This window comes from Cryptomeria japonica, chromosome 7, assembly GCF_030272615.1.
Source record: "Cryptomeria japonica chromosome 7, Sugi_1.0, whole genome shotgun sequence".
Lineage (NCBI taxonomy): Eukaryota > Viridiplantae > Streptophyta > Pinopsida > Cupressales > Cupressaceae > Cryptomeria > Cryptomeria japonica.
The window spans coordinates 286,973,486-286,978,793 of NC_081411.1; the positions used below are offsets into that span (position 1 = coordinate 286,973,486).

At 30.1% G+C, this 5,308-nt stretch overlaps 1 pseudogene; it reads left to right on the forward strand.

Annotated features, from left to right (window-relative positions):
- Positions 1 to 3,097: 3,097 nt before the first annotated feature.
- Positions 3,098 to 4,346, forward strand: LOC131067269 (uncharacterized; annotated as a pseudogene).
- The last annotated feature ends 962 nt before the right edge of the window (positions 4,347 to 5,308 follow it).

A 5,308-nucleotide genomic window follows, 5' to 3' on the forward strand; every position in this document is an offset into this window, starting at 1 on the left:
TGGCCTAATAAAGAAATTCCCATATTTGCGTCATTTGTATTAATTAATCAATGTCCTTAAGTTGCACTTAAAGAGGCTATTGGTATCAACAAGGAACAATATCTAACTAGTTTCTAATTAGGCTCTATTTATGCATGCTCAAATTTTAAGTTTACTTAGGGCTCTAGGAGTAATTTTGGAAACATGTGTGATCTTATCCCCTAATTGTCTCATTTCATAAGATTAAGACATCTTCCATCATCCTAGATAGTCGTATCTCTCAACCTTTCCTATATAAGAAAATTCACATATGTACTTTTTCTATTGCATAGACGTTTTCATTTAGCATATTTGATCTAATATATTATACATATGTTATTGGAAAACTTATTCTCTTTCTTTTCTCTTTTGTAGAAGGGTATTTTAGTTTTATAGGTGATCTTGGGAGCTTGAGTCCTTGAATGACTAAGAATTATAACCCTCATGTTTATTTTTTTCTATATTATACTTATATCTTGACATGCCTTAATTCAATTGTTTTAACTCTTCCATCTACATTCAAAATTAACACCATTCTCAAATTACATGCATTATGCTTATCCCATTGATCAATTTTATTCAACATTGAAACCGACATATATATGATCAGCTTCTAGACACACTCATCCTAATTCATTTATTGCAAATGGACCTAATACAAAAGCTATTATGTGACATTCTATTCTTGCATTATACCTCTCCTTTGTGAAGTCATAGATAGGTAATATCCTATAGGGATTTCAAGCCATTATCTTTCTTCTCCTTTTGATTAATTTTTATCATACAAGTTTTATCTTTTTTTGAGGGCTACACCCTCTTTTAGTTTTAGGGTTCTTAGAACTTGTGCATGTGTACTTCATATGACCTATCTTTGAGGAACATGTCTCTTCTTCTTTCCTAAGATGTAGTAAGGGAGACGTGCTAGTGTAATTACATATTTCATTTTATATTTAAATTTAATGAGTAATGTCAAATGACTTGTTACTCGGAAACATTTAAAATATCTATATAAAATAAATTTAAATTCTAAGATTTTTTAAGAAAATGTGATATATTTCATTTTTCTTTATAATTCTTCATAAAATTTAATACTAAGCATTAACATTAAACTAATCAATCTACTCATTGAATCATGTTTATTTTTTTCTATATTATACTTATATCTTGACATGCCTTAATTCAATTGTTTGAACTCTTCCATCTACATTCAAAATTAACACCATTCTCAAATTACATTCATTATGCTTATCCCATTGATCAATTTTAGTCAACATTGAAACCGACATGTATATGATCAGCTTCTAGACACATTCATCCTAATTCATTTATTGCAAATGGACCTAATACAAAAGTTATTATGTGACATTCTATTCTTGCATTATACCTCTCCTTTGTGAAGTCATAGATAGGTAATATCCTATAGGGGTTTCAAGCCATTATGTTTCTGCTCCTTTTGATTAATTTTTATCATACAAGTTTTATCTTTTTTTGAGGGTTGCGCCCTCTTTTAGTTTTAGGGTTCTTATAACTTGTACATGTGTACTTCATATGACCTATCTTTGAGGAACACATCTCTTCTTCTTTCCTAAGATGCAGTAAGGGAGAGGTGCTAGTGTAATTACATATTTCATTTTATATTTAAATTTAATGAGTAATGTCAAATGACTTATTACTCGGACACATTTAAAATATCTATATAAAAATAAATTTAAATTCTAAGATTTTTTAAGAAAATGTGATATACTTCATTTTTATTTATAATTCTTCATAAAATTTAATACTAAGCATTAACATTATACTAATCAATCTACTCATTGAATTTTTTAACTCTTTTTTTCCTATAGCTTTCAAATACATATTTAACAAAAGAGAACCTTTTAAGCCTTTTACTGAAAATAGATTTTATGTCTATTGTGGGATGCATATTCTCAACATGTACACCCAACATTGCTTTTATATTACTTTGAGAGAGAGTGGTAGTTAGATGTCACTCTTGGTTGTAATTTGTTGTAGATCAAGTAGGATAGTGATGGATGTAGGTACTGACAAGTCCATATCAACATGGATTTATAGGTAATTAAATGTATTGATCAAGGGAATTGGCCCACATTGTGTAGCCAAAGGAGTGAATATTTTCACCAATAAATATTTGTTCAAAGGATTCTACCCTAAAATAGCAATTATTTTAACTCATTTTTGGATCCTAGACCTTCTCAACAAATTTTATTGAACTAACAACTTGTCTTTCCTAATTATTTTGTCCAAGGACACAACTTTGGCTTGATCAGCAAAAAGCATGGGTTGTGGTACTTGTAGTGCATGCATCACCCTTATATTGTAGGGAGTAGATTTAACAAAAGAAATTTGAGGAAAAGAAACCATGAGTAGGCTTAAAACATGATTTTTATTATGTCATAGGGGCGGGCTCTAAAGATATAATAAGTTGTTTTTTCAATCTCTTCTTGGTGTTCCATCTTTTATAATTAGTCAAACTTTTATCTTTCTTTGGTCCCACAATCTCTAAATTGAGGTAGTTTTCATATTAATTTTTTTCTACTATAACAACAAAAAGTTAATTCAGTATCGCCAAAAAAATTTCTTCAAATAACTTTACAATTATATTCAATACGCAAAATTATTATATAGACAATAATTTTATTCGTTTTAACTAAAACAAAAACTAATAATATATTAACATTTATTTTTTAAGAATTAATCAACAAGTTCAAATTTCGTGACGCTTATTTTGTATGGAACGGTGGAAATGCACTCCAAGATCCTAATGTAATTATATTGAGTTCCATTTTACGCGTTTTCTTAATTATAGTGCATGTAAAAGAGCTTTCAATCTTTAGAAAAAGAAAAAGAAAAAAATCAAATCTTATTTCATATTAATAGTGATATAGGCTCATTTATAGTTTGATGGAGCAGTTAAGAGTTAACACTACGAGTGTTAAAAATAGAATGGACGCAACCCTTTATATGACATCTATATATAATTGCTAACACCCAATAAAAAAGAATACGTAACTGCACAGGAATTTATTGAGATCTCAAAGTCTGTAAATATTTTTCAGAAATGGAATATAATGTTGGTAAGGAAGAGATTTTTGGATGTAAAAGTTCTCATGAAGATAGATCGGATAATGAAGGAAGATATGGATATGGAGAACCTGGTGAAGATATCAATGGACATGAAGAAGAAAGAAAGTTTGAAAATGGATCTGACGAAGATATGAATGTGCATGAGGTAAGATATGGATATGTAGAACCTCCTGAAGATATGAATGGACATGAAGAAGAAAGAAATCTTGAAGATGGAATTGATGAAAATATGAAAGTGCATGCAGAAGAAAGATATTATGAAGATGGACCTGATGAAAGTAGATATGGACATGGACGACCTGAAGAAGTTATGAACAACCATGAAGAAGAACATGATGAAGATGGATCTTATCAAAGAAGATATGGATATAGAAGATATACGTATGGAGGGCCTTATGAAGATAGAAATTGGTATGCAGAAGCTGCTACTTTTGAGCAGATCTATCAATGTTATCCACCCATTTATACTGACAAACCAGAGCTTGAAAAAGCCAACAAATTATAATCCCTCCTTCTGCTCTTTCTCGTCTGATATCTCAAGAAATAGAGTATCCAATGCTTTTCCAGCTTCAGAATACCATCACAGGTTGCATCTCACACTGTGGAGTACTTGAATTCGTGGCTGAGGAGGGTATCATTTATATGCCACTTTGGATGATGGAAAATATGCTTCTACAACCAGGAGATATAGTCAAATTGAAGCATACCACTCTTCCAAAGGGAACTTCTCTTGTTTGACCACAGGGGATACCATTAAGTTAGATTATAACAACACCATATATTATATAAATATAGTGGAAACAAAACCTGAATCTGCCATAAGTGTGTTTGACGCAGACTTGGAAGTAGGCTTTGCTCCTCCTCTTGATTACAAAGAACCTGAAAGGCGGCCATTAAATCCTGCTAATATCTGCACTACTGCAACTAGTGCAAGATCAACAAGAGAAACTACTACATCTACAGAGCATGAAGAAAAATCTCAATGCAGATTTACTGCTTTCCCTGGAGTTGGAAGGCGTCTGAATGGAAAACCTGTATCACCCAAAAGTCCGAAAGTTAAATCAGCAAGGTCAAGATCCCCTTCAAGCTTGTATTTGGTGACAATGCCTATCAAACCCATGCAGTTGCTATGGAATCTGGAAAGGTCGCGGCACAGAAAAGTGAAAAGGAAAGTGAAGAAGCTGAAAAGTACAAACCTTTTACTGGCAAAATGTATTCTTTAAAAGATTGATCTTTTTATCGATTCTTTCTTGTTCTGGATGTGTGTTCTTACAATGCAAACATCGTTTTATTTGAAGGGGAGAATGATCGATTGAAATATAAAATTATTATTACTATTTTTCCTTTTCAATGGAATTATTATTACGAGAATTTAATGTTCTATAAGCCACCATGTGTTTACCAAAAGGAAGCTGAAGATATTGTCTACACATTTCCTAAAATAAAAATGAATTGATAGAAACCGGAAGCAATAAAACTATTGTAAAATTTATGACAGTGGTACCAGCGATTACAAAATAGATGTTTATAAATAGTAAGAATATTTAACAAATGCTTAATAATGGTTAGTTGTTGTCTTGTAATTTTACATTTTTAGGATAACTGCAAGTGATTGATCATTTGTTATTGAAATGAGAATTTAATAATGATTGACTTTTTAATTATTGATGATCAAGTGATTTTTAGTAGAATACTTTTGTAGATTGATTATTTACTATTGTAAATGCAAATTATAATATTATCTTATGATCTATGTTAAGCATTATTATTGGATCTGCAATATGTTTGACTGAATTGCATTAGATTCTTGCACATGATTTAATAGTTAAAGTTCTATCTATAGTAGAATTTAGATACTATTGGATTGCTTAAGAAGATTTAATAGTTAAACTTCTATTTATAGTAGAATTTAGATACTATTGGATTGCATAAGTAGTATAGAGAAAAAGAAGTGTGTTAAATTTGTAAAATGAAAAGTGTATAAACAATCTGACATTATAACCAAATAATCAGGATGCCAACATAATATACAGTATTATCATTTTCAAATTTTATTGAATTGAAAATACAATACAATTGAATTATTTACTATTATATTAAATTTAATCATTTCACAATATATCTAACCGGTAATAAGATTTTCTTAACTTAAAACATGTAGAGAAAATTAGAACTGTGTACCGGT